We start from the raw sequence: 27172 nt of genomic DNA on the forward strand, positions 1-27172 counted from the left end.
TAACTAGACACTAGTGGGAGGGGGAAGAGATGCAAGGCTGCTAGTTTTGGTGGCAGCCACACATCCCATAAGACCTCAGATGGCATGGGCATTGGGCAAAAGAAATCCTTTATTAACGTCAGGTTTAGGGTCAATACATACATAGGCCATCTCAAGCAGTATACATTTGGCAGCTGTAGCATGTTCACAAGCTCTTGTTGAACAGCTTACTGGTACTTGAAATTACTCTACACATTATATCAGAGTCACATGATACAGCTTTACCTAAACTGTGCCATTCAGCATGTGGACTAGGTGAAAGCATATTTGCACAATCCTCGGTAAAAATAGTAAGCTACTAGTACCTTGAAGCAAAGACTTGCCTAGACCCTTCTTTCTGACACAGTGGTTGTGCAAGGTCTTTTTTCCACAGGAAAGTATTCAAACAGGCAAGCCTTCATCTTCATCCTCAATGGTACAACCCAGAACTGTATTACATCTTTTTATATAAAAGCCTTAGGACGTATGTACCAAATCCCGTGGTGCATGGCACATCTCGTGAGAGTTGAGAGAGAGAGTTGTCCCGAGGAGAGACAAGGTATGGAGTAGAGCTGAGCAGTGGACAGAGGGGCAGCTGCTGCCAAGGAGGAGGAGGAGGAGAGGTGGTGGCAGCAAAGAAAGAAAAAGAGACATTGAGCAGCGGGATCCATTGCCCCACCGAGCCTTCCTCTGAAGAGGGTGGCCAAGCTGGGGCAGACCTGCTCACCGAGGGCTGTCTGTTAGATGTTCACGTGCAAAAGAGCTCCTTCCACCTTCTTCCAGTCCGAAGAGCGGATGGGGCTGCAGGGAGGTATACTGCCACCCGCTGGACTGGTTTTCAAGCGAGTGTCCATGGGGGAAAGCAGAGGGAGGAGTAAGTGCACCCTCCCCTGCCCTTAAAGTTGTCCCACCCCCACCAGTTCTGTGCATATCCCTACCATCCGTGTAGGCAAGAAGGGAAGCCCCGGCTCAGTCGTCCTGCTTGCAAAGAGACTGGGCAGGCTGATGTGACAGAGACCAGTGGTAGGAGCCGACTTCGACTGCCAATGCTGCAATGCCGCTCTGTTGGGGCAGGGGAGAACTGACTGAGTTGTGGGGGGCGGGTGGAGAACTGATTGAATTGGGGGGGGTGGCTTAAGGCAGAGTGGGGGAAGGCAGGGGAGGGATCCGGATTGTCCGGGGAGGGGTGAGAGACGGAGAGCTAGGGCACAGATGTTCTGCACAGGATCAGCTAGTTTTATTTATTTTTCACATTTTATACTGCTGAAATTTGTATCTCTAGGCTGTTTACATGGCAAACATGTTTTAAGATATTTTTGTGCATGTGCAGATCAGCTCTTAGTTTCCCATCCCTCTCTTAATGGCACCTGCCAAACATTTTCCAAAATATTTTCCAAAACATGTGAATCTCAAGCCACTAATATGTGGGGTCATCAAGAGAAGAGAATTTACCTCTTAATTCCTACTGGGTCCTGCTTACAGATTCATCTCTTGAGAAGACAAGCTCTTCCTTTCTCACTTATGTAATGCTTCTTTGCAGTGGTAGAATAAACTTGATAGCTCCTAGCAAAAGACAATATTATATTGTTATCACTCCAAACAGAGTTTAGTTATTCCAGAGGCAGATGAGCAGAAATCCTTCCCACTATAAGTCTGCAACACAGCTGGATTGAGTCATACCTTCTGCACACTTCTCCTTTCTGTTCAGACAGGATACATTTCCTTTGTATGTTACTCTGTATACGTTGTCATTGCTTTTAACTAAGTCTCATCCTTTTATGGTCTCAGATACTGCTGAGCACCCTAAGCACCTCAAGGTAGAAACAGTATATGGGTTTTAAAAAAATAGAAACTCTCTTTAAAGTATTTTTTCCTTTGAAATGTGTAACATTAGCAGCCTTAGTCTGCACAGTACTTAACAGAATACAAACAATTCAAAGGAGATTAAAATCATAGTGGGGTGGGGGGGATGACAAAGGAACAGCTTTATAGGAAAAGGCAGCATCCTTTATTATACTGGCGCAATAGTGCCAGTATCTTTACGCTGGAGAGTGTTTTCAACATCCCACCATTATAAGCTCTGAACATTCTATGAAATCAAAACCATTTCTCTTATCTGCCTGGCCATCAGCACATGTTCACTTGGTGACAAGAGACACCTCACCTGCAAATCTGGTGAGAAGATCAGTTGGAAAATGGCTTAGATCGAGCAGTGAGTTTTTCTCTTTTGAACAGGGATTTAAAGGGTTGGCAACATTTTTTCGGACTGAGGAAGTGCTATTTAAATGATTTTGCTGTCCCTTTGCATAGTTCCAGCCTTTAGACTGCATGCCCGAAAAGTGCCTTTTGTATATCCCCCGGGACCCATTTGATGGTTATTTTACAATTGATTCTCAAAGTTGGGTTTTAAGAGGCAGAAAAATGCATTTTTAGTGTTAACAGAGTCTGTGCAGTAGCAAGTGGTGCTGCCCACAATAAGCATGGCGGCTGCCTCCATAGGCAAAACTAGGGGGGCGCAGCCAGGGCACATGCCTTAGGCGCCACTGGGGGGGTGCCAGTGCCATGCTGCCCCCCACTCCCTCCCCAATTCATGGATTTAAAAAAAATACCTGTAGCCCCTTCGGGGGGCTTCCTAAAGGCCGGGGGGCCCTGCAAAAGTCCCCCCTCCCTCTGCTGGCCTCTTAGATCACTGCCGCAGCCTGTCTCGGGCTAATTTTCAGGCCTGTTTCAGCCTACAAAGATCAGTGCAGTGGCCATTTTGGAGGTCACCACACATGCTCAGTAGGCCTCTGCGAGGCCTGGCAAGGCATAGGACCTCGCAGGGACCATTTGAGCCTGTGTGACAGCCTTTTCTTTTAAATTATTAAAAAAGAGGCTGCTGAAAACAAAAATGGTCACTGCACATGCTCAAATGGCCTCTGCAAGACCCAAGTCTAGATTTTTCCCTGATATAGGGAGTTAGAGGAATGCAAAGTTGTTGGCAAGGGACCAGAGCATTTAAAAAACAGATATAAATGGCACAAAAGTGAGTGGACAAAACATCCCTTAAAAAGACAATGTTGGTTTAATACCTTGTAAGCTGGCAAAACTGATAGGTGGCGGGGAGAGGCAAGGAATAAAATAGAAATATTCACTCTCATGCTGTTTAATTCTCTATACAGAGCTCTATCTTTATCTGAATATTTTTCAAGCAATTTGATTATAAGGTTTGTGGTATTTCAAACTTGGAAAGTGCCTGCCTTTAACTTGTGTGGTGTTTTAAAAAAACACAAAACTGAATATCACACTGTTTTGCTGTTCTTTGGCTTGTTACAACTTCCACCTTCTTCCTGATCGGGCTGCTGGATCCAAGCCTATTGTAAGCTGCTGGATAATTTCAGATTGTTTGGAGCCCCCCTAGGATTTCCCATTGCAGTCATCTCCCTTTAAGGCAAAAGCTGGTTGGACAGAAAAAAACCATCCCTGAATTTCTTGGAGGCAGCAACCTGTAGTGAGGTGTGCTGAGGTGGCAGAGCATTTGCGAAAGAGAGCTTTCACTGCTTAGCTCTTTGAAGGCATGCCCAGCACATGGATGTGCTGCATTTCCTTGGGAAGGCGACTGGCACATATGTGTCACATGTGTGGTTGTATGTGTATGTGTATGCATCTAGGCTGCCAGAACCTAAGGGGTATACTCGTGGGTCAAATGAGCCATAACCGAAAGTTTGGCTTTAAAAAGGCTAAACCTGCCAACCTTGGCATATGTGTGTTGCTTACAACCTGTTTCTCCTGAAAGTGTCTGAACTTGTATTTTTGAGGTGATATTATGGCAAAGTTATCTGAAAGATGGGTGTCAGATGTTTGGACAGGGGCGCAATTTCAGTGCTTGCCCTAGGCACTATTTTCCTTAGATATGCCTCTGGCTGACCCACTGCTCTGCCCCTCCTGCTGCCCACTGCCACCACTCCTGCCTGCCACTTCCACCTGATGTTCCATTCTGGGACGGGCCCCACATCGGTTCCAGCGTGTGCCTCACCCCAGGCCCCGGCAAGCTGGTGTTCCCTGCTAGTTCCTTAGCCTCCGACTTCAGGGCTCGGATGGTCTCCATCTGTCCAGACAGACTCCATGTATGAGTGGATGCCACCTGAGCCCTGGAGGCGGAGCAGCCGACAGGAAACGCTCCCACGCACTGTTCCATTCCAGCAGATGCTTCATTCCAGTAAGCTGGCATTCCCTGCCAGCTGCCCCAGCTTCTGCCCCCAGGACTCAGATGGTCTCTGCACATGTGCAGACTCCACACATGAGTGGAGGCTACCTGAGCCCTGGGGGCAGGGTAGCCAGTTGGGAATGCTGGCTTGCCAGGGCTGGGAGAAGGAGCTCTCTGGAATAGGTATGGGGTGTCTGTGTGTGCCTGTGTCTGTGAATGTGAGAAGGTCTACATTACTGTGTACAACCTTTACACTGTTTTGCTGATAACACTGTCCTGAAGGGAATGAAATCAAGCAGAAGAACTGCAAGGTTTATAGGAAATTTCTGTGAGTTTTGGACATGGTTTATAAAGTGTTTGCTATTTTTAATTGTTGTTGTTTGTGCAACTTTTTTTTCTTTAAAGAAAAAAAAGTACAGATTTAAAGTGAACAAAAATTACCTGCTTCTTGTTGTGTCCTTATTCACTGCTGAATAATCATGAGGTGGGTTATCGCTGTCACTATTATTGAATCCACTAATTTCATTTAATTGTGTTATTTCAGGCAGGGGGGAGTATGACTTTATCTTAGTTGAAGGTTTTACAAAAATTTTGGTGTTCAACATCAGGACGTTCTACCTTGTGGTTTGGGTAAGCTCTTCGCCATAGTGTCTAATCAGATTTCCCTTTTTAAAACACCTGGAAATTCAGAAATCCAAAAACTGTTAGTTTAAAATGAGAATTAAACAGCTTTACATTTTCACTCATGCTCTAAAAAGAATGGAAATTGCAAGTTAAGGTCCCCATCTTAACTTCTGCACCATGTAAGCTATAAAGAATTTGTAAAGGTAAAGTGTGTCGTCAAGTCGATTTTGAGTCCTGGTGCCCACAGAGCCCTGTAGTTTTCTTTGGTAAAATACAGGAGGGGTTTACCATTGCCTCCTCCCGTGCCGTATGAGATGATGCCTTTCAGCATCTTCCTATATCTCTGCTGCCCAATATAGTACCAGTGGGGATTCGAACCAGCAACCTTCTGCTTGTTAGTCAAGCATTTCCACACTGCGCCACTTAAGTACAGTCTGGTATATGATGATGGCTTTAGAAATGAGCCTCCATGCACCCACACTTTGCCTTTGTCTTTCAGTTGGACATTGGGCTGGGGAGGGATGCATCCAGGCAGACATTTAACAGATGCAGTTTCCCTAATCACTTCCTAGAGCTGCCCCTATGAATTTCTGCCTGATGCATCTTTGATCAAGGCGAAATGCGGGTGCATGGAGCCTCATTTCTAAAGCCATTTTAAACCAAAGGTTTAAAGGTTTTTAGATAACTGAGCTTGTGCAGCCCTACTGGGTGCTCATGTGAAGTGCCGGGATTGGGGTAGGATTGGGTTGGATTTTTGCCCTGGGCTATTACCCCAGTAAAAGGGCACAAGTGTGTCCTTCTACCTTTGTTCCTGGTCGTGTGTCTGCTAGGGCTGCCTGCAGCCCAAGCAGACAGAGAGCCAAGCACCTGGCTTGCAGGGAAATCTCCCAATTCACTGCACCACACGTGTGCATTGAGGGATTACTGGAGGCCAGGCTGCATTTCCCCAGCCTTCCCATGGCCTCACTGTTCCCTGGGGCAAGACCAGCAACAGGATCATTGCGAGGGGGGGAGGTAAAATTAAGCCTGCCTTCCCCTCTGTGCCATCCCTACCCCACTTACAGGTTGTGAGAATGACTTTAATAGCTGCCTCTGTCCTCCAGTTTTCTCTCTAGTCTTTTTCATCTGTGAGTTTTGTTCTGGGCGCGGCAGTATCAAAGCAGTGTGTGCGCACACGCATTCAGAGTGGAGCCTTCCTAATCCAACCTGAGCGGGATCTAAAATTAACTGAGCTGACATCAGAAAACTTGTGAGCGCACAGGCGTGTGCATGCCTTAGAGGGAACACTGCCCTCCTCTACACGGGAAGGGAGGTCCTATCTAGAGATTCTTAGTTCTTTCAAGTATCTCCAAAGATGAGGTGAGAAGCTGACCCATCCCCTCTCTCATGTCCTCTGCATATCCTAGAGAACTTGGGGATGGTTAGGTTACTGGCAACCACAAGGCCAGCCAAAATTTGTGGACCCCTTCTTCTATTTTATTTTGAAATAGATTTGAGTAGGGATACCACCTTTCCTTAAGCATATTAATAAGGAGGTTTTCTGGCTACCATTAGTAAAATTATTAGTAAGTACCACATCCCCAAAAAGAAAGTATCTCAAAATGATTTGTGAATACTCTTTTTACCTACCCAATTGTTAGCTTGTTCTTATATATTTTAACAGCTGTTGTTTGATAACTTCTGTTGCTTCAAAGCTATAATGTCTTCTGCAATTAACAAGGCTGTTTTACCCTTTGTTTATTCTTATTTATATGTATATACTGCCCTTTGTCCTAAGACTTCAGAGCAGTTAACAAGATAAAAAGAACAATACAATACAAAAACACTCAATACAAAGAGAACAAAATTTAGCTAAAAAGGTTAAAATGGCAGTTTCCTCCTCCTGAAGGCTGGGAGAGAGAGAGCCATACGGATCTCACCCGTTTGCAAATTCCATAGCCTGGGGGCAGTAATTGAAAAGTCCCTGTCCTGCGTACCTGACAAGTGGATCTCAGTAGGTGTTGGCACATGGAGCAGAGCCCTCCGAGCTGATCAGGTTAGTTGGGTAAATTCAGCTGGGAGCAGGTGGTTGCTAAGATTCCTGGGGCCCAAGTCGTTTATGGCTTTAGAAGTAATAACCAGCACCTTGAATTGTACCCAGACACAGACTGGCAGCCAGTGCAATGCCTTCAAGGCTCTCATATTATATTTTAATGCCTTGTAATCCAGATCAATTGAATTCTATGGGAGTTTGGCCATTGACCTCAATGAGATGAGAACATTATCATTCAGAGCCTGAACTGGAGCCTGAAGGCTGCATTTGTTGTGCCCCCCCCCAACACACAATTATTTCAGGCCCTTTTATCCCTTTCTGTGGTTTAGAGCAGGGATCAGCAAACTATGGCACACATGTCAAAAGTGGCATGCGAAATGATTTTGAATGGCATGCACATTCCTAGGAAGACTGGCCTCTGACACCCATTGCCTGCCTCCAATTAGCATGCCACTGCTGGCAGTGACATCCTGACACTCTCTCTCTCTCTCTCTCTCTCTCTCTATCTATCTATCTAGGGAGGAGAGCTGGTCTTGAGGGAGGAGAGCTGGTCTTATGGTAACAAACATGACTTGTCCCCATAGCTAAGCAGGGTCTGCCCTGGTTGCATATGAATGGGAGACTTGATGTGTGAGCACTGCAAGATCTTCCCCTCAGGGGATGAAGCAGAAGGGAAGAGCAGAAGGTTTCAAGTTTCCTCCCTGACTTCTCCAAGATATGGCTGAGAGAGATTCCTGCCTGCAACCTTGGAGAAGCCGCTGCCAGTCTGTGAAGACAATACTGAGCTAGATAGACCAATGGTCTGACTCCGTATATGGCAGTTTCCTATGTTCCTATCTATCTATCTATCTATCTATCTATCTACCTATCATATTTTTATACTGCCTGATACGTAAATCTCTAGGTGGTGTACAAATCCCAACATTAAAATAACAGGTTAAAATACTTAAAACATGATAAAAACAATGTAAAACAAATTAATAAAGTTATTAAAATTCTAATTAAAAGCTTGTGAGAACAGGAAAGTCTTGAGCGTCTTCCTGAAAACAAACAGAGAAGGAGATGCTCTTAGTTCAGCAGGGAGCATATTTCTAAGCCCTGGGGCAGCCACAGAGAAAGCTCAGTCCTGAGTCGCCAGCAGACGTGCTGGTGGCAACCACAACCGGACCTCTCCAGAAAATCGTAAAAGGCGGGCAGATGCATGATAGAGGAAGCGCTCTCTTAAATAGCATGGTCCCAAGCCGTTAAGGGCTTTATAGGTAATAACCAACACTTTGTATTTCACCCGGAAACTTATCGGCAACCAGTGCAGTTCTATCAAAACTGGTGTTATATGGTAGGGGTGTGCAATTCGGATTTTTGGTGTTTCGATTTGGATCGAAATCGAAACACCTCCAATTTGTTTTGTATCCGAATCTGACCCTTCCAAATCACCCCCGATTCGATTCGGATCCAAATTAATCCGAATCTGAATCGATTCGGATTTTAAAAATGGGTCCTGGGGCCAAAAGAGTGGGGTGGGGTGGTAGTACCTAATGGGTGGAAGCTACCACCCAAATTGCAGAGGGATTGGCCAAAGGGCTGATTTTTGGTGAATTTTTAAAGTTTTAGTGTCTTTGGGACAGATTGGGGGCATAACGTGGAATCTGGGCCAAAAGAGTGGGGTGGGGTGGTAGTGCCTAATGGGTGGAGGCTACCACCCCAAATGCAGAGTGATTGGGCAGAGGGCTGATTTTTGGTGAATTTTTAAAGTTTTAGTGTCTTTGGGACAGATTGGGGGCATAACGTGGAATCTGGGCCAAAAGAGTGGGGTGGGGTGGTAGTGCCTAATGGGTGGAGGCTACCACCCCAAATGCAGAGTGATTGGGCAGAGGGCTGAGTTTTGGTGAATTTTTAAAGTTTTAGTGTCTTTGGGACAGATTGGGGGCATAACGTGGAATCTGGGCCAAAAGAGTGGGGTGGGGTGGTAGTGCCTAATGGGTGGAGGCTACCACCCCAAATGCAGAGTGATTGGGCAGAGGGCTGAGTTTTGGTGAATTGTTAAAGTTTACACGTCTTTAAGGTTTCCCCCCATTAGGTATAATGGAGGGTGTATGGCTTCACGTCAGGGGGAAAGGGGTGGCCTAGAGCAGTGTGGGGTTGGTGGTAGTGCCAGGTAGGGGCAAGGAAGCTACCTGAAATTTTTCAAAGGATTTGGGCAGAGGGCTGATTTTTGGTGAATTGTTGAAGTTTACGCATCTTTAAGGTTTTTTCTCATAATGGAGCTTTCAGCAGCCCCATAAGTACACTTGCGGGGTGCTGGGGTGGCCCAGAGCGAGTGGTGGTGTTGTGCACAGAGGGTGCCAACGTATAGTCAAATCTAGAGGTTGCCAGCATATGTACCATTGTTTTAAGGTCATTCACCTCTAGAAATGGGCGTAGCTGACAAATCAGTGGAAGCTGATAAAAAGTGTTCCTGGCCACCACCTCAACCTGAGAAACCAGGGAAAGCTTTGGGTCCAGGAGCACCCAGCACCAAACCTCCTGATGATCTCTCCCAGTGGTTTCATGTAGATGTTAAAGAGCATTGGAGACAGTATGGAGCCTTATGGAACTCCATACTTCAGTTTTCACTTTGCAAAGCAACAGTCTCCAAGCGACACCATCTGGAATCTACCAGAGAGGTAGGAGTGGAACCACTGTAAAACAGTGCCATCCAACCCCAACCCCCTCAGGCTATCCAGAAGGATACCATGGTCAATGGTATCGAAAGCTGCAGAGAGATCCAAGAGGATCAGCAGAGTCACACTCCCTCTGTTGGTAAGCCAATTGGAGATCATCCATAAGGCCGACCAAGGCAGTCTCAACCCCATAGCCCACACGAAAGCGAGTTTGAAATGGGCCTTGATAATCTGCATCATCCAAAACTGCCTGGAGCTGAGAGGCCACCAATCACCTTGCCAAACCATGGAAGGTTAGAAACAGGTCTGTAATTAGCCAACTCTGAGGGATCCAGTGCAGGTTTCTTCAGAAGTGGTCAGATAATAGCCTCCTTAAAACACAGAGGCATCCTGCCCTCCCTCAGAGAAGCATTTATAATATTTACCAGACCCTCTCTGATAATATAATTATCAGATGAGTAAGCCAAGTTGGGCAAGGGTCAAGAGAACAGGTTGTAGGGCACACAGTCCAAAGCAGTTTGTCCACTTCCTCAGGAGTCACAAACTGAAAATGCTCCAATCTAATCCCATAAGAAGAGTTGCTGGGCACCTCCACAGTTGACTCTGCAATAACCGTGGAATCCAGCTTGGCCCGAATACGAGAAATTTTATCTGCAAAAAAGTCATTTAAAATGTCACAGCGATTAACTGATGGTTACAAGTTTAAATACAAGGGGGAGGGGTACATACTAGCTCCCTCACAACCCTAGACAGCTCAGCTGGATGTGAGTTTGCGGAAGCAATATGGACAGAAAAGAACTGTTTCTTTGCCGCCCGCACTGCTAGAGCATAGATCTTCAAATGTGCTCTGTGTTGCGCCCAATCAGACTCGCACCATGTCTTCCCCCACTTGTGCTCTAGTCGTCTACCTCACCGCTTCAGCTCCCACAACTCATCCGAATTCCACAGGGTTGTCTTTAAAGCAGGTCGGAGAAGATGCTTAGGAACGATTGTGTCTACTTCTCTAGTGAGTTCATTATTCCATGTTTGCAACAGAATCACTAGCAGAGCCAACCCTAAACCCTTCCAAGGCTTCTTGGAATCCTATTGGATCCAGTAACCTCCTATAGCAGGCAGCAGACATCCAATATCGATGGCAGCCTCTCTGCCTCTGCCAGCTGGCTCATTTTCTCTTGAACGTGAAAAAATGAACATGCATGTGTGAGAGAGCCAGACATCACAGGCAGAGAGACCACCACTGCTGATCCTGGATGACCACTGCCTGCTACAGCAAGCAGCCAGAAGTAGGTAGCGGGCATTGTAGCAGAGAGTGTTCCTCACATTGGCATTCTCTCTCTTCTCTTGCAGCTAGCAACTCTAGCAACTAATTTCTATGCTTTGGCTGCTTCTGAAATGGAGGAGATGAAGCATAAAAATGAAGTACAGAGTGATAGACCAGCCGGTGATGCTTAACACCAGCTGGAGAAAAGCAATGAACACCACCGGGAAGAAGAGAGGTAGTGATCAGCATGGGGCTCCCGGTGCCACAGGGAGTCTGGTAGGTGGGGGTGTGACCAGCAATGTGTGGCAGTGTCACAGCTAATGTAGGAATGTCAGATTGGCACCGCTCTTCAAGGTGTCCCAGAGGACTTTGACATACTGCTTCTGAAACATCGCCAATTCCTGCTTTAGAGCTTCCCACGTGCTGTTTTTAGCCAAGTCTCTGCTAGGTGCCTGCATTATAAGACCATGCTCTGGGATGTATTAGTTGCTGCCAGGGATATATAAACTCACTGATTTCAGATGAGGCATGAAATCAGCCTTTTGAAACAGCCTCCATTGTTCAGTTGGAGTTTAAACTACAACAATGCACTTAGTATATATGTTGAGCTGCAAAAGAGAGAGAGAGAGAGAGAGAGAGTGTGTGTGTGTGTGTGTGTGTGTGTGTGTGTGTGTGTGTGTGTGAGAGAGAGAGAGAGAGAGAGTATGTGTATGTATTGCTATATTTATGGCAATTCAATAGAACCATTTTTTGAGGCTTGTCATGACCAAGTTTTTATGACTTTAATTTAACACATGAGTAGCTTCCTGGGTAAACTTTCACTCTAATCCCCATTTCATAGCATATAATAATATGATATCCCCAAACAGCGTATTTCCCATTATGAGGAAAACTCAGGACAATTCTCATATTCGTGCATACCTCAGATACTGTATGAAATTTCTGCAGCCACTCAACTGCACTATAGAAGAGGAAGAAGAAAACCTATTGAAATATACTCTTTAAACAAAGTTGCTACTGCTGTGAAGAAACACAACAGGAAATTTACATTTGAGACTTTGCTAGTATTTCTCTTAAAACAGAATGACAAAATATCCAACACATTCCATAATCCACACCAGTTTAACACAGATTCACATGTGCTGGATCTGATTCAAAGAACCGTTTGCATAGGGCCAAATCAGATGTTATAAGAGATATGGAGCAATTGGTGCCCCATGCCCTTTCCTCTCACTTTCTTGGAATGTCTAATGCAAACAATACATGATACAGCATCATTACACCATGTGTCACCCTGTTCTCATTTCACGTTATTGCGTAATGAAAATGGAACAATGCACGGCATGATGTTGTCACATCTCACATTGTTTGTGTTAGATGTTGCAAAAAAGAGTAATAAGATACACAGTAGCTCCATGTCTCTTGTAACCAGAGGTGCACGTAGATAGTTTTTGAGCCTGGACCTAAAAGCCTTTCAAGGCCCACCCCCGCTCCCTGCAAATTAAGCATCATCATGCTCTGCTGGGTGACCACACCACCTGGAACAGATTAAAGAGGATTTGGGGGGCCCAGGGGCTGTGGAGGCCCTAGACTTCAGCCCTGAAGTCCAGGGGTAAGCGTCCTCTGCTTGTAACCTCTAGTGTGAGCCTTAAAAATATATATTGGACCAAAAGTTAGGACATATCTTCTACACTACAAACCTACATGGGACTGATGCCCATTTAACTGTTGCATAGTGTACTCTGTCTGTGTGGAGTACAGAGCAAACACCCGTGGAAGTTTTTTAAGAGAACTTTAGTTGGGAGACAAAGGTACTAAGAGGTCAGTGCAGAACTTTCTGACTCATACACAAAGAACAGGATCAGGAAGGAGAATAAAAACTCCCAACTAGCTCAGCAAATATAGAAAAAACTGGTGTGCCTACTCTGGCTTTATAGTAAACCAGTATTTTTAAGCCCGTTATGATAACGGGCACTAGCTTTCTCTCCCGCCTTTAAATGGTTTTTTTAAAGTGTTTTTTTTTCTTTGTCTCTCTCTCTGGTGTTTTTTTCCCCATTATCCCCTCCTCCTTCTGTCCTCCTGCCGCCCGCTCACCCGCCCTCCCAGCTTTCCAAAATCCCCTCCCCCGCTCCTCCCCCCAATTGATTACGGGCCAAAAGGGCCCATGAGAAGGCCGTCGCCCCCGCCTATCGCCCACCCAGCTGCCCGAGCCCACGTTACCCGCTCCAGCCCGCGATAGTCGGGCGAAGAAGAAAAAAATTATTTGCACAGTGGAAGTGAGGAGCTCAGGAACAGAGCTCCTCTCTGTGCTATGCTGCTGCCCAAACTGCCGCTATGGACGCAAAGGACGTTGCGTCCTTTCGTCCATAGCGGCAGTTTGGGCAGCAGCATAGCACAGAGAGGAGCTCTGTTCCTGAGCTCCTCACTTCCACTGTGCAAATATTTTTTTTTTTCTTCGCCCGACTATCGCGGGCTGGAGCGGGTAACGTGGGCTCGGGCAGCTGGGTGGGCGATAGGCGGGGGCGACGGCCTTCTCATGGGCCCTTTTGGCCCGTAATCAATTGGGGGGAGGAGCGGGGGAGGGGATTTTGGAAAGCTGGGAGGGCGGGTGAGCGGGTGGCGGGAGGACAGGCTTCCCCTGCCGCCTCTTCCCCCCTCAATCACCGGCCGGGCGGTCTCTGGAGGCGCCGCTGCCATCCTCCGCGGCCGGCCCAGGCCCTTCACGGTCGGCTCTGTCCCGCCGGCCTCTGTTGGCCTCCATTCCGTCCCCCGTCTCCCCAGCTTGGTTGCTGTCTCTTCTGGGTGAGGCGGTGGCTCTGCCGCCGCCTCGGCCAGTTTCCCCCGCCGGCGCTTCTCCGGCTTCTTCAGGGCGGCCGCTTGTGGCCGTCCAAGATGTCCGCCGGGTGCTGGCGGTCGTGTCTCCCTTGCCCTGTTCTGGGCCTGCGCTTCGCGCAGGCGCAGAACAGGGCAGGGAGGCACGAACACACGCTTGGTGCCCGTCCACGGACGGACACCAAGCGTTTTATTAGAGAGGACTGCATGCAAACGATGCAGCAAACTAAATTACAGCGATTGCATATCCATCCCAACACCCCTTCGACAACTGAAGCATTAGCCCATTAAGTTTATTACCCATAACAGCTTACAGTGCTGCTCTCTGACCAAAGGTTTTGTACGAACATCGCCATCATGTTCTCAGTTGGACAATACTGTAGGTCTACAAGTCCTTGTTCCTGTAAATCTCTCAAAAAGTGATATTTCATATCTATATGCTTGGTTCTAGGGTTAACTCTTTCAGTTTGTTCAAGAGCAATACAACTGTGATTATTTTCTAAGATTTTCTAAGATTTATTTTCTAAGAGACCCAAGTCTGTCAGTAGTTGTAGTAGCCAGATTACTTGTGCAGCTATTATGTATTCTGCTTCTGTAGAATAAAGTGTTACAGAAGCTAGTTTTCTGCTGGCCCAATTGATGAGTTTCCCTCAAAACAAAAACAGATAACCTCTGGTAGATCATCTGTCAGAACTGTCTCCAGCCCAATCTGCATCCACATATCCACTTAGACTGGATTCAGAAGTGGCTGGAAACCATAGATTAAGGTATAAAGTTCCTTTTTGCTGCATTCCAGTCCTTCTAACTTGGTGCTGAGACCTTCCTGCATAAGATCCCAATTGCTGCTGCAATGTCAGGTCATGTGACACTGGCAAGGTATAACAATGTATAACGATTCGTTGTTTGGCAACAACATACTGAGGTGCTTCATACTACTGTATGAAGCGCCATTAGGGTTAGTGCAGGGAGCCATCCCTGGGCAGCCATATTGGCCGCCCACACGATTGCCGGCTCCATCACAGAGCTGACAGGAGCAGCGCGGGTCGGGGGCCAGTTGGCCCCCGGAAATGCCAGGATGCCCCATGCAAGCACGTAGGGCATTCTGGAGAGACCCCCGGGGCCGGGAGGCTTGTTTTAGCCTCCCGGCAGGGGTCTCCTCATGTGTTGCTGTGGCACGGAGCCACACCAAGGCAGCACATGATCAATTCAATGGGGTTAGCGGAGTGTTCGCTCCGCTAACCTCATTTAAGGAGAGGGATCATATTAGTAGTTTGCTGCCGGGAGCCGCATGGCTCCCATGGAAGCAGATGACCAGGTAAAATTGGTCTAGGCTCCCTTAGCCCGATCTCTCCTGGTCATGGGATTAGCTTCACTCTGTTCCTTGCTCTCCTTTAAGTCACTGATTTCCACGGGAGGAGTACTTACTGCCTTTGAATCTTTCATCCCCAAATTTGTTCTTTTTTGCAGCTCTGAGTGAGGAGGTAGCTCCCATCATCTTCTCTTTCTATCTGTATTCCCAGCTATGTGTTATGTTTCCCAGCTCTTCTATTTCAAGCTGTTGATTTAATGCTTTCATTGTTCCATGGTCATCCCATTCTTGTTCAAAACATATTAGTAGGTCATCTCCATAGACCAGAAAGAAGATCCATCGGTTGTCCGCTTTCTTTGAATATAGGCAAGGATCTGGTTTACTTCTGGTGAAGTTTTCATTCATGAGCACTTCATTTATTTTTGCATTCCAAGCATGTGCAGAGGCCAGTGAGTACTGGAACTGAGCCATACTGTCGTCACGCGGGCTGCTGGGGGGAACACCACTGGTCCAGACTGCTCCTAGGTGCAGTACCAGGAAGCTGCCTGCAGCATTGGTGCTACCCCCAGCAGCACGCATGGCAGCAGCATGATGCGGCTCCTGCACTCACTGGGAGCCGCGTCATGCATGCACGGAGGCCAGTTGCGTAACTGGGTCCAGTGGCGTAACTGGGGAGTAACTGTCCAGTGGCGTAACTGGGGAGGGGGGCAGCCAGGGCACGTGCCCTAGGTGCCACTGAGGGGGGTGCCACGCCAGTGCCTGCCACCCCCACCCCATTGCCCACCTGCCCAGTCCCAAGGTCCCTCAGCCACTTGCCCTGTTCGCCTTCTCTCCTGCTTGCCTCGCCCTCCGGCCTACAATCGGAGCAGCCTGCAAACTGCGACAGAGATTGGCAAATGGGTGGGGCTTCCAGAGAGGCCTCCATGCAGGCCTCCCTGAAGCCTGAACTCAAGTGCCGGCTGCTCTTACCCACCACAGTTCTCTCTGCCCTGCACAGACCAGCCTTTGCCTGCTTAATGGAGATATGATGTGGATTCCTTTTTGTGGTTACCCCCCCCACACACACACCCGATATATTGGGATCTGCTTGCTATAGGGCTTTGATTGGCGCGGGGGGTGACTGAGAAGTCTGAATATTTAACTTGAAACAGATTGGAAAATGTGATGCCTTTTTAAAAAAACTTTCTAAAAAGCCCTGTAAGTGGCTTGTTTCATGGCAGAAAATTACAAAAACCTCTGGAACAAACAATATTATTAATTATAATTAATTATATTAATTCATTCATAAATGCACTTATGTTCACGTTGTTTTGCAACCAAGAAGGTGTGAGTGAGAACTGTGAAGCATGTGTTGCACGTTTTATTTTTATTCCTTTAGAAAAGCATTATATGTCCAAGCTGGTTGGACATGTCCAAAAACCTCACTCACACTATTTACACTGTATGTCATCAGTCAGTATGATTCTGTAATGCTATGAAATGTAATGCTCTGCACATGCTGATTTGCCCCCCAGCCCCACACCCCACTAGGGATGACCCTGCTTCTGAGCACCTGCAGAGAGTGGTTTTTATCTCAGTAGAGTGAAAGACCACAACCAGCCCTACTTCCACATTGGGGAGCAGGGAGAATGACTTTTAGGACAGAAGGCATAACTTCAGGAGCTTCTTGAGCCCTGGCATGTCTAATCTATCTTAAAATTTTACCAAGAGGCAGATTCCTCATTCTCCCCCCGGCTTCCTAAGGAATGGTGCTAATTCTTGCTCTTTTCTCTATTTCTCCCCACCTATCTTCCTTGCTTCAGTGGGACTTACTGGTCTCCTATAGGAAGCAAAATATGATAGGAGCACAAATTAGTTTGATTTGGTTTACATCCCTGAGCATGTGCAATCCTATATGCACTTACCACGGACAGTTGAATGCAATGGAATTTATTTTTAAGTAGACATGCTTTTCTTGCCAGTAAGTCCCTTAGGTTTCAATGAAATGTACTTCCAGCTATATGTGGTTAGATTTGCTGCCTGAGGCTGCAATTCTCCACACACTTACCTGGGACTTTTACACACAGCAGGCTTTACTGCAAGTTTACTGGGAGGCTTTACTGAGAAATTAAAGTTTTCCCAAAGAACGAGCACATAATAGTGGATTTTTTTAAAAACTCCGGATATAAATCAGGCTACACTCTAATGAGCAGTGAAAAACCTGAATTGCGTGTGAACTGCTCCCCAATAACTCCAGGAACTTCAAGGTAAATCTGGCCAACATGTGAATGCAGCACCTCCATTCCAGAGGAGATGTGTGTTAAAGGGCTTTAAAAGCCCCGTGTGAAAAACTTCCTGGAATCAAACTTTACTGAATTTGTTCAGAATTCTGAGAAAACATACATAGGCTCACCCTGCATGGTTGAAAGTCTCCTTTGCTAATCTGCAGCGAGGGGGCCATTTTAATAATTAGTGTTTCTAGTGTGTTCTAGGCATTAAAAGTAGCACAAATATATAGTACTCAGTGTATATCACTATATATTGTGAAGTGTGCATGTGTGTATTCAGTGAAATGTATTTCCAGGCAGCATACTTATTTTGAAATATCATACTTAAATCCATGGGGGGCTGGGGTGTGTGGAGGCCCTGGACTTTGAGGGGCTGGGGGCCCATTTTAAAATGTCATCTCTGGCCCCATTCCAACCTTGCTATGCCCCTGGCGGAATAGATACTACACATGGGTTTCTGCACAACACCTGCACAGAAGAAACTTCCATGTAGAAAATGTGTCTCTTGTAAATTGACCCTGAATTTTCCATCCGTGACTGGGAAATTTGAGAGTTAGAGTCAATAATAAAAGAACAGCACAATGCTTGTGACAGGAAGGGGCAAATTACAATGATTTCTTAGTCTGGCAGGGGCTGGTTTTGGCCCTGGCAGAACTTGGCTGTCTGCTCCTGCTCCTGATGAAGTCCCATCATCCCTGTTTGATGGGAATTCATCAGGGGCGCAATTTTAGTGCTTGCCCTAGGTGCTATTTCCCCTAGATACGCCCTTTTGAGTGTCAGAACGGAGCTGAGCTGCTGACACATGGGCTGCTAGGGAAAGTGCCACTGCTGCAGGCAGGTTCTAGGTACTAGTAAGAACCTTCTGATTTACTTTGAAAGATACCTCACACTGCCCCCCTAGTGCTGCCCCCACCCCTCTTGCTACGGAACCAGTTCACTTTGTACTGGGACTGGTTCAGTCTCAGAACAAGCCCCCTTCCTGAAGGGCAGTCCAGCTTGAGAAGAAGGCTCTCATAGCCTTAGCTCTGATTCAAAAGACAAAAAAAAAGCTCAGGGGGAGATTTCTTTACCTGCCCCAGCTACAGCGCAAGTGCACAGGTAAAGGAGCCCTACTAATTAATATTGTCCGAAGACATGGAGTTAAAGCTCCAAATTAAAAGTAGTTTATTTCAGAAATCCATCAGGAAGATAGATAAGACCTACATGCTTGGTTGCTAGCTTCCTAAAGGAGGTGGGAAAGAAGAAGAAGAAAGGAGAGAGAGAGAGAGAGAGAGAGTAACCTGAGATCATCAGTCTAACAAAGGGGGAGTAGAGAAATCATGGTCAGAGAGGCCATGGTCAATAGGGTTGCTGGTGCTAAGAGTCGATGCCATGCAGGAACTGCATGTCCAACAAGTCTTTTGTCAGGTGATGTTTTGCCTATTCCTTTATTATACTTTCAGGATGCCTATAGTCCAGACACCAATTCCATAGATGAGTGCAGTCATCATCTTGCTTATGTGTGTTGAGTTTCACCTGCTCAGTCACTGTGCTTAAGTCATACAGGTGTTCATCTGCAATTGCTCTGCAGGAATTATGTCCCCTCTTGGATTGTGCACTCATTGCCCTGGAATTGAATAGTGAGTCCTTTAGTTGCTATGTGCTTAACCAATAAGAGACCATTTTCCAAGTCAGAGACATTTATAGCACATCTTTTACTGGTATAGCAAGGAAGCCCCCATCTGTCTTGGTACCATTTAGAAATCTTTGTCCAATTCCCTCCGCAGTGATGCTGCTTCTATCTGTGAAATAAATCTTTTCCTTATTGCTTAAGTCCAATTCTGTGGAAAAATTTCTATTGCTGATTATGTGATTAGTAGCACCAGAATCAACACACCAGCCCTGGGATAAGTTACTCTGTGTTGCTTTGAATAATTCACTCCATTGTTCTGTGATTGTGTCACTAGTTGTAGCCTTTGCCTTTTGCTTAGGTGCTTGTGGAGATTTGCTTCGTAGTTTTTGTTGTTCTGCCTTGCCTATGGAGCAGTCTCTCTTTAAAATGTCCCTTTTTCTTACACCGGAAACATGCTCATTTCCTTCTTGCGTGCTTTGTCACCTGCAGCTTTCTGTGCAGCTTCTCCATTCTGACTGTTACTGTCCTCCATGACTTCCTTTCTGCAATGGAATTCATTCAGAAGTCTGCCTCTCACAAATTCCAATGTCAGGTCTTCCTCAGGCCTTGTCTCAAGGGCATTAATGAGGGCATCATGGGAGTCAGGCAGGCTACAGAGTAACAGAGCTGTTATGTGACTGTTTCTTATGTCCTTCCCAATTCCACACAGTTGTGTCACCACTTCCAGCTTGGCATTTATGTGGTCTTGCATTTCTTTTCCCTTGCCAAGTCCCATTTTGTACAGCTTCCTCCAAAGAAAAAGTATACTATTCAAACCATTTCTTTCATGCAAATGTTAGAGGTTGTTGATTTTTACCCACAATAGGTAAAACAGCAGAGCACTAAGGAATGAGCACACACTCCAGTTACAGAGTAGGTAGTAGAGGATGGTTTGGCTATTGCAGCTATTTAGAGAAAACACATGGAGATCCTTGTATGACTAAACACTAAATATTTATTGGTTAAATACACTTAGATAGGGAAGACCTATATCTAATCTAAAGGACTACATAATGGATACGTAAGGAGAGAGACAGATGTTTCCATCTGCTCTCTAGGAGGAAAGGAAGGATTGTGACTCAGCACAGGAAGTGCTGCAGAGTCAGTTCAGGGGTCATAGAGTAGGGACAGATAGGGAGACCCTGACTGACTGTCTCTACTCCCAATGCCCCTAGTGGTCATTAGGACAGTTGGTGCAAAAGGTCGATGCACTGGAAGTTCATCTCCAACAACCTTTGCAGTACATTCCACATGCCCTTTGCTATAGCTTCATCCCTTATGTGAATGAATTGGTCATTTTCCATTAGTAGACTAATGGTTGCCCATGCCTGTCTCCTTTCTATCCCATTCTTGTGGATTTGCTGCTGGTCTGTCTGTAATAATATCCTCTCACAAGTAATCCTTAGTTAAAACCATTTCTACTTCAAACTTCTGTAACTGATAATTTCCATTATTCAGCTTACCCACTGAAAGCTTACATTCAGAACTACAAGCCATTTTTTTAAAAAAAAAATTCTAGCTTAGCTTACGTGCAGTCAGCAGGCTTCCTCTAGAGCAGACCTACTCAACTTAGGCCCTCCAGCTTTTTTTTTTTTTTTAACTACAACTCCCATAATACCCAGCCACAGTGGTTCATAACCAAGGATTATGGGAGTTGTACGCCAACATCTGAAGGAGGGCTGAAGTTGATCAGCCCTGTTCTAGAGGATCTTGTGGCTATTGCTCCTTCCAGGCTGCATTTTGGTCTTCAAAGTCATTCTGGGCTGTGTACTGGGTTGCTCTGAAGAAGTCTGGGCCCATAACCTGTTGCAGAGTGTGTTCTGTCTGTGTGGAGTACAAAGCAAACACTAGTGGAAGGGTTTTAAGATAATTTTACTTGGGACAAAAAGGCTATAAGAAGTCAGTGCAAAACTTACTGACATACAGAAAAGCCAGGAATAAACAGGAACAGGAAGTAAAATAGAAACTCCTAGACATACAGAGGAAACTATAGTGTCCCCTCTGGCTTTATAGTAGATTACATGCAAACTACACAGCAAGCTAAGCTGCAGCTGTTGCATATCACAACATTAAGTGAGATGGGATTCCCAAGGAATCCTGGACATTGTGGTTTGGTGCCTTAGCATTCCCTTTTAGAGATCCTTAGTCCCCATCACAGTACTACAATTCCCAGAGTTCCTTGGGGACAGAACACTATGATATCCTTCTAATAGCTCAATGTCAGAATACCCTGTGTAAAGTACTTTCTTTTATCCATATAGTTGCTAATTCAAATCTTTTTGGTAGCTTCCCTACAATGCAGGCAAATTGAGCTATCTTGGTAAACCTCCAGAAATAATTCCCAATAAATTCCCTTAATGATCAGAAATCCATACTAAGCCTCTCACTGTGGTGTGTCAATTTCCTGCTTGTTAACATGACCAATAGTTGCTGATTTTAGGACCTCAAGAGTTCAGGAATAATAAATATTCTAACTTTTCCTCCCACATTGTGACCTTTTCCTGAACTTTGGCAGATCAGGTCCATAAAATCAGTGATAAATCAGATGATGTTAGATTTTACATGTAGTTCTGTGTATACAAAAACTTATATACAAACAGCACTGAAATCTGCCATCGCCGGAGAAAATACATGAACAAAACGTCATCTGCTGCCACAAGCATGACTGTTGCCAAGGCACTAGTTTAAAAGTTTGACCCCCACGGTCTCTTTAGACCACTGTTTGGATATTTTATGTAATCACAATCTGGAACTTCATAGATGTCAACAGAATAAAAACCAATGATTCAGCTGAGTAGGTGTAAAAGATTTTTTATAAAGCTTACAAAAGTTTAACTGCTGGCAAAACATTGAGCCTAGATGGAGAAAGATTGTTTTCTTCTGGTCTAATCCTCAACTTCCCAGAACCCATCTTTGAAAATCTTTAGAAGTCACACTGGATGAATTACATCCTCCCTGCCCACCACCACCTTGTACCCATTTGCATCAGATTGGGACTGTGAACCAACACAAACAAGGGAAATTTGATTTTTCTCATCGGCTAAATGCATGTTGACCCACAATCCCAATACATGTTAAAATATGTTCCACTAGTTAGTGCCACATGGATCTCTACCATGGGATTACTTACATGAAATCACTTTATAGTGGTGAAATGATCCACACTGTTCATGGATCTGTGAGATATAAAGGCTGTTCTGTCAATCTGTGATCAGGGTTGGGAGGGTGCATAGGGGGCAGAATCGACCTTACCTCCCCCTCCCCGATGATCCTGTTGCTGGTTTGGGCCACACGGCTTGCACGCCCACATGACCAGCACTCCTGAGAGCCACACAGCCTCATGGAGGCCGGGGAAATGCAGCCCTGCCTCCAGGAATCTCTCAATGCACTGCTGATTTCCCTGCAATGCACCCATGCAGGCAGCCTAAGCAGACACAAGGCTGTCCAGGCAGAAGAGTGCACTCTCACCATTTTACCTGGTTAATAGCTCAGGGCAAAAACCCAGGCTACCTGGTGGGTTTATGTTTATTACTACTTGGGTAGGGCTGCTCGTGTGAACAGGCTTATGTAACCTGTGAACCGGGTGGTTTCCAGTTCAAATTTCATCTCATCCATGATTTCACTAGAGGGGTGTAAGCAAGCCACTTCCTATCAACCTCATGATTCCCTCCCTACCAAGATGACGGGCAGAAAAAGCTGTTTTGCCTATAGGCAGCAAAAAGTTTAATCCGCTCCTGATTACAAACGTACAGGCTAGATTCAGCTCTAGCACCAAACCATGGTGCAGCATTCCATCAACAAGCCTTGAGGTCCTTCAATCACTCTTCCCACACATGCCTTCCCACACTTTGTACTAGGGTTGCACATTTTGTATTTTTTTTCTGTTTTGATTTGTACCAAATCCAAATCAACCCCATTTTGTATTTTGTCCAAAATTAAGCCTTCCGAATCACCCCAGTTTTGTTTTGTATCCGAATTAATCCAAATCTGAATTAATTCAGATAAAAAAATCAGTCACATGGTCAAAAGAGTGGGTGGGGGTTATAGTGCCCAATGAGTGGAAGCTACCACAAAAGTTTCAAAGGAATTGGGCAAACTGCTGATTTTTGGTGAATTCTTGAAGTTTGCACGTCTTTCAGATTTTCCCCATATGGTATGATGGAGATTTCAGGAAAAGTATAGCTTCATGCGGGGGGTGGGGGTTGAGGGGTGGCCCAGAGTGGAGTGTGGTTGGTGGTAGTGCCCAGTTGGTACAAGGAAGCTACCACACTTTTTTCAGAGGAATTTGGCAAAGGGCTGATTTTTAAAGAATTAATGAAGTTACGCACCTTTCAGATTTTCCTCGTAGGGTATAATGGAGGTTTCTGCAGTCCCATAACTCCACTTGAAGGGCACTGGGGTGGCCCAGAGCAAGTGGCAGTGTAGTGCACATAGGGTGCCAACCAACCACCTGGGTTGCCAACCCATGAAGTACAGGGTTTTGTTGTTCTAGAGGTGTTCTGAGAGTAGATTCTCTAGTACCATATGAGAGTGGATTCATGGTTTTTCATTAAACATCTCATTTGCTACCAGAGAATCTAAACTCAACACTTCAGAAACAAAGCCCAGTACCCCAATGGGTTAGCAATCCAGGGGCGTGGTTGGCACCCTCTGTGCACTACACCACCACTTGCTTCAGGCCATCCCAGTGCCCCCAGGTGGAGTTATAGGGCTATGGGGAAAAATCTTAGATGCATAAACCTCAAAAATTCCTAAGAAACCAGCCCTTTGCCCTATTTGGAATCTGGGTGCACCACCCTTGGGGCACTGCCACCCAACCCACTGTTTTGCCCCTGAAGCCCCACATAAACAAGTTGAAAGAGTGAAGAGAATGATGAACAACAACGACACTTAATTTTTTGACACAGTTACTTGAGAATTTTGCAGCGGGTGTGAGCCTGTCCTGTGGCACTAGCACAGCAGCACAACCCATTTGTGGATTCAAGCAATCTTTCAATAAAAACACCCCCTCCCCATGGAACAGTGACCACAGGTCATTTGAGATAGCAAGATAGATCAATGAACTGCCTTGGTACTATGGAACAGCTTCTAATGTTTTTAACTGAAGTGGAGTGAGCTATAGCCCAAACAAATCAGCCTACTGTTCAGAATTGTTGAGATTTATCATCACTGCATTTTTAAAAAGTGCAAAACCATGGATCATGGTTACAAGAAAGAGAGAAGCAACTAAGATTCCTGGAGATGTCAACAGATTGACAGGGGTATTCCCCACCCCCTCCTTTTGTCTCCTGTAGTCTCATGTGGATGACCTGTCCCTGCAATGGCAAAAGTTGTGAACCCCTGGCTTAGACATTGTGTCCCACCAAATTACATTGTGGCCTAAATTACATTAGACTTCTCAACTTGGGCAACAAAACTTAGACACCACTATAACTTATACAAATCAGAAGAAAAACAAAATAGTTCTTCAAAAGACCCCTGAACAAGTCAAGAGATTCTTTCTAAACCTTTGGAAAGAAAAATCTGTGTAATTTCAGAACTTTCCTAACCAGCTTCTCGAAAAGCTTCTCCACACAATTTATACCATGGCTTTTAGCAAGAGCTTTGGAATTGCATTGAGCTCCCAAAGATATTTGGGTATTTCTGTCTCAAAATGCTGTCTTCCAAATGCCTTTGCAAGGTCAGTTTGCATTTCAAACACACTGAATACAACACTTAACTAAACTATTCATGCTCAACAGTTTTTGCATATCTTATCTTCTGCTAATCACTCAGTGCCTCAGCTGGAGTGTAGAGAGTCAGAGAAGTCAATTTGAATTGCAATGCTTTTCTGAAGAACAAAGCATTCTGTCCAAAACACAGTCATTTCGATTTGGAAACAAAAATCTCTGTTTTTTAATTCTTGATTTTGTTTTGGTTACAAAACCTCTGAAATTGCCATTTTCAGGCACAAAACATTTTGTACCCGAATCGAAATGCACAAGCCTACTTTGTACTGCCAAACTATAGTTTGCCCTGAAAGTGCAAAGTGAAAGGAAGTGCATTGAGTGATGGGAGGGGGAAGGGGGAGGAGAAAGTACAAGCCTGAGTTTCACTCATGTAGCACCAAGCCAGGCCTTGTGTAGAGTTGGAACCAAGCCGTAGAGTTCTCCGCCAGTCACTGTTTCCTGATCCAATCAGTAAAGCCATGATCTGTCAAATAGCCAGTATTGGGGTCTGAAAAGTTAGTAACTACCAAATTATACTATGTTCCGTCCATAAACCAATAGATTCTACTCTGGCGCTACCCTTAACCAATGAAGTACTGACCTGGTACTGGCCCCTTTTGTACTCTATTCAGTATCTTTTATGTTGTTGTTTTTTTGTTTAGAAGTTTGTCCCAGTGGGGATCCTGTAGTCAGTGTGGGGGATAAAGTCAGAAAGGAAAAGGGAGGAAAAGGAAGATAAAATGGAGGTGTTTCTGAATAAACTCTTACTTAAATCTATATAACTAGCTTAACCAATGCTTGATTGTTCCTCCCACCCCTCACCACAACCCCCTCACCTCAGAGTTCTCTCCATCCTCACCTGAAGTGCACTCCTGCTACTGCTCATCCTCCTCCTCTATCCCATTGCTTCCATCCCCCTCACCTCTCTTGGTTGCTTCTTCATCCTGTTGCTCCATCCCCCTCACCCCTCTTGGTCACAGCTGCAGTGTTGCTAGCACTGATTGGCCAAACCACAGCCCCCTAACCCCAGAGACCTCCCCACCCTCACCAGAGCCCAACTTCTGCTCCTGTCCACAGAAGTAGTAGCAGCAGTTGGCCAGGCCCTTTCTCACTGCTGTTGCCAAGGCTGCTTGTTCCCCTCACGATGCTGGCAGGCTCAGGCCAGTCCCTCACCCCTCCTTATTTCTCTCTTCTCTCTTCTTTTTCTCTCTCTCCCCCTCACTCTTCCCCTCACTCTTCCCCCCACTCTTCCTTCCTGAGTTAGCAGATCTTGTTCCCTCATCTAATTCACACAGCAGTATCCTCCTTCTACTGAAGGGGCTCCTTCCTCCCTCACAACCCCTCCCTTTGCAGACCTCTGCTGACTATCCTTTTATAGAGAAAGATTTTTCTTTCCTCTAAAATCTTCTCACCAGAAACAGCTGCATTCAAACTGACCTTAACCATCACAGGCTCCTCTTCCCTATCTGCATATAGAAATCCCGCAGACCAATCACCCTGATGCTCCTGCTCTGTTACCTCCAATTGGTAAAGCACTGTGAGGGCGGGGCTTGCCACACAACATTTGCCATGGATCACCTGAGCTTTTTGTATAGAGAGAGATTACTTTGTGTTTGTGAGAGAAGCAGCTATAAAACACTCCCTTGGCCCAAACTAGAGGACTATTGACTTTGAAATTAAAAGGTAGCAGTCCTGTACATATGGTGAAAAGAGATGGATAAACTGCTCCTAGAATCTTATACAGAGGAGCAAATATTAACAGTTCAATATAATAAATATGGAATTCAAAAATTGGCATAAGATAGGTTCTGCTATAGGCAATTCTCTAATAGTTGTTATAATTTTAATTACACAGTGGTCATACCACAATTAATATGTAGCATCTTCCATAAAACAGAAAAAAATAAAATATAACTGTGATGTTTATCCAGACTGTTTTATAACAGCATGGCACTGCTAAGCATTTAAACAACAAGGTTAGTGAAATGAAAGTGTTTGAATGGCATTTGGAGGCATGTTAATATACAGTCCACTCAAACATACATATTTAATACACTAAACAATTGCATGTCATATTGCTAAATTCTAATACACACACGCACACAACACACACACACACACACACCCCATAATGGCAAATAACTATAAGCAATATCCGTACCACCCTCTGTTACTTCTGAAAATAATGACATAACACAGACTCATGACTTTTATCACCATTCATCTTTCATGTGAACATCGGTCTTTCATATAAATGGCTTGTCTTCCTTTCTCCTATAAACTGGAGAATGCAATTGGTGAAATGTCTCACAGTGGTCTTATGGTGAGGTTTTCATATTACTATTTGGATAGTACCACAGTATTTATGTCTTTGTGACATCCATGGGATGCCAAGTAGTCTTGCATCAAATACGTCCAGGTCCAGACCTGCTTAGCTTGAGAGACATAACAACTACTACTACATAATTATCTGATCATTGTTACTAACATTTGGTCACTCTCTGGCATTACCAAGAAACAAGATACTGGACTGGGCTAGAAGCAAGTTTGATTCTTAGGCGCTGGGATCACCAGAAGGAGGGGACAGGTTTAGCCTTTATCCCAATGGTATCCACAGCTGCACA

The 27172-nt window shown here is 45.3% G+C and overlaps 1 protein-coding gene and 1 long non-coding RNA gene across 19 annotated transcripts in view; one reads left to right on the plus strand and one right to left on the minus strand.

Moving 5' to 3' along the window:
- The window catches only part of LOC128343314 (uncharacterized), a 63354-nt gene extending 60507 nt beyond the window's left edge, over window positions 1-2847 (minus strand). For 6 of the 7 annotated variants that reach the window (XR_008315466.1, XR_008315461.1, XR_008315467.1 and 3 more), the window contains exons 1-2: window positions 2628-2847; window positions 1471-1581 (exon numbers count right to left, since the gene is read on the minus strand). This is a non-coding gene — a long non-coding RNA (uncharacterized LOC128343314). The remainder of the gene's footprint in view (window positions 1-1470; window positions 1582-2627) is intronic. The other variant, XR_008315462.1, reaches the window with a different exon arrangement.
- The window catches only part of NRG1 (neuregulin 1), an 811186-nt gene that overhangs the window by 519920 nt on the left and 264094 nt on the right, over window positions 1-27172 (plus strand). The window lies entirely within an intron of this gene.

Source organism: Hemicordylus capensis, chromosome 2 (genome assembly GCF_027244095.1).
Source record: "Hemicordylus capensis ecotype Gifberg chromosome 2, rHemCap1.1.pri, whole genome shotgun sequence".
Classification (NCBI taxonomy): Eukaryota; Metazoa; Chordata; class Lepidosauria; order Squamata; family Cordylidae; genus Hemicordylus; species Hemicordylus capensis.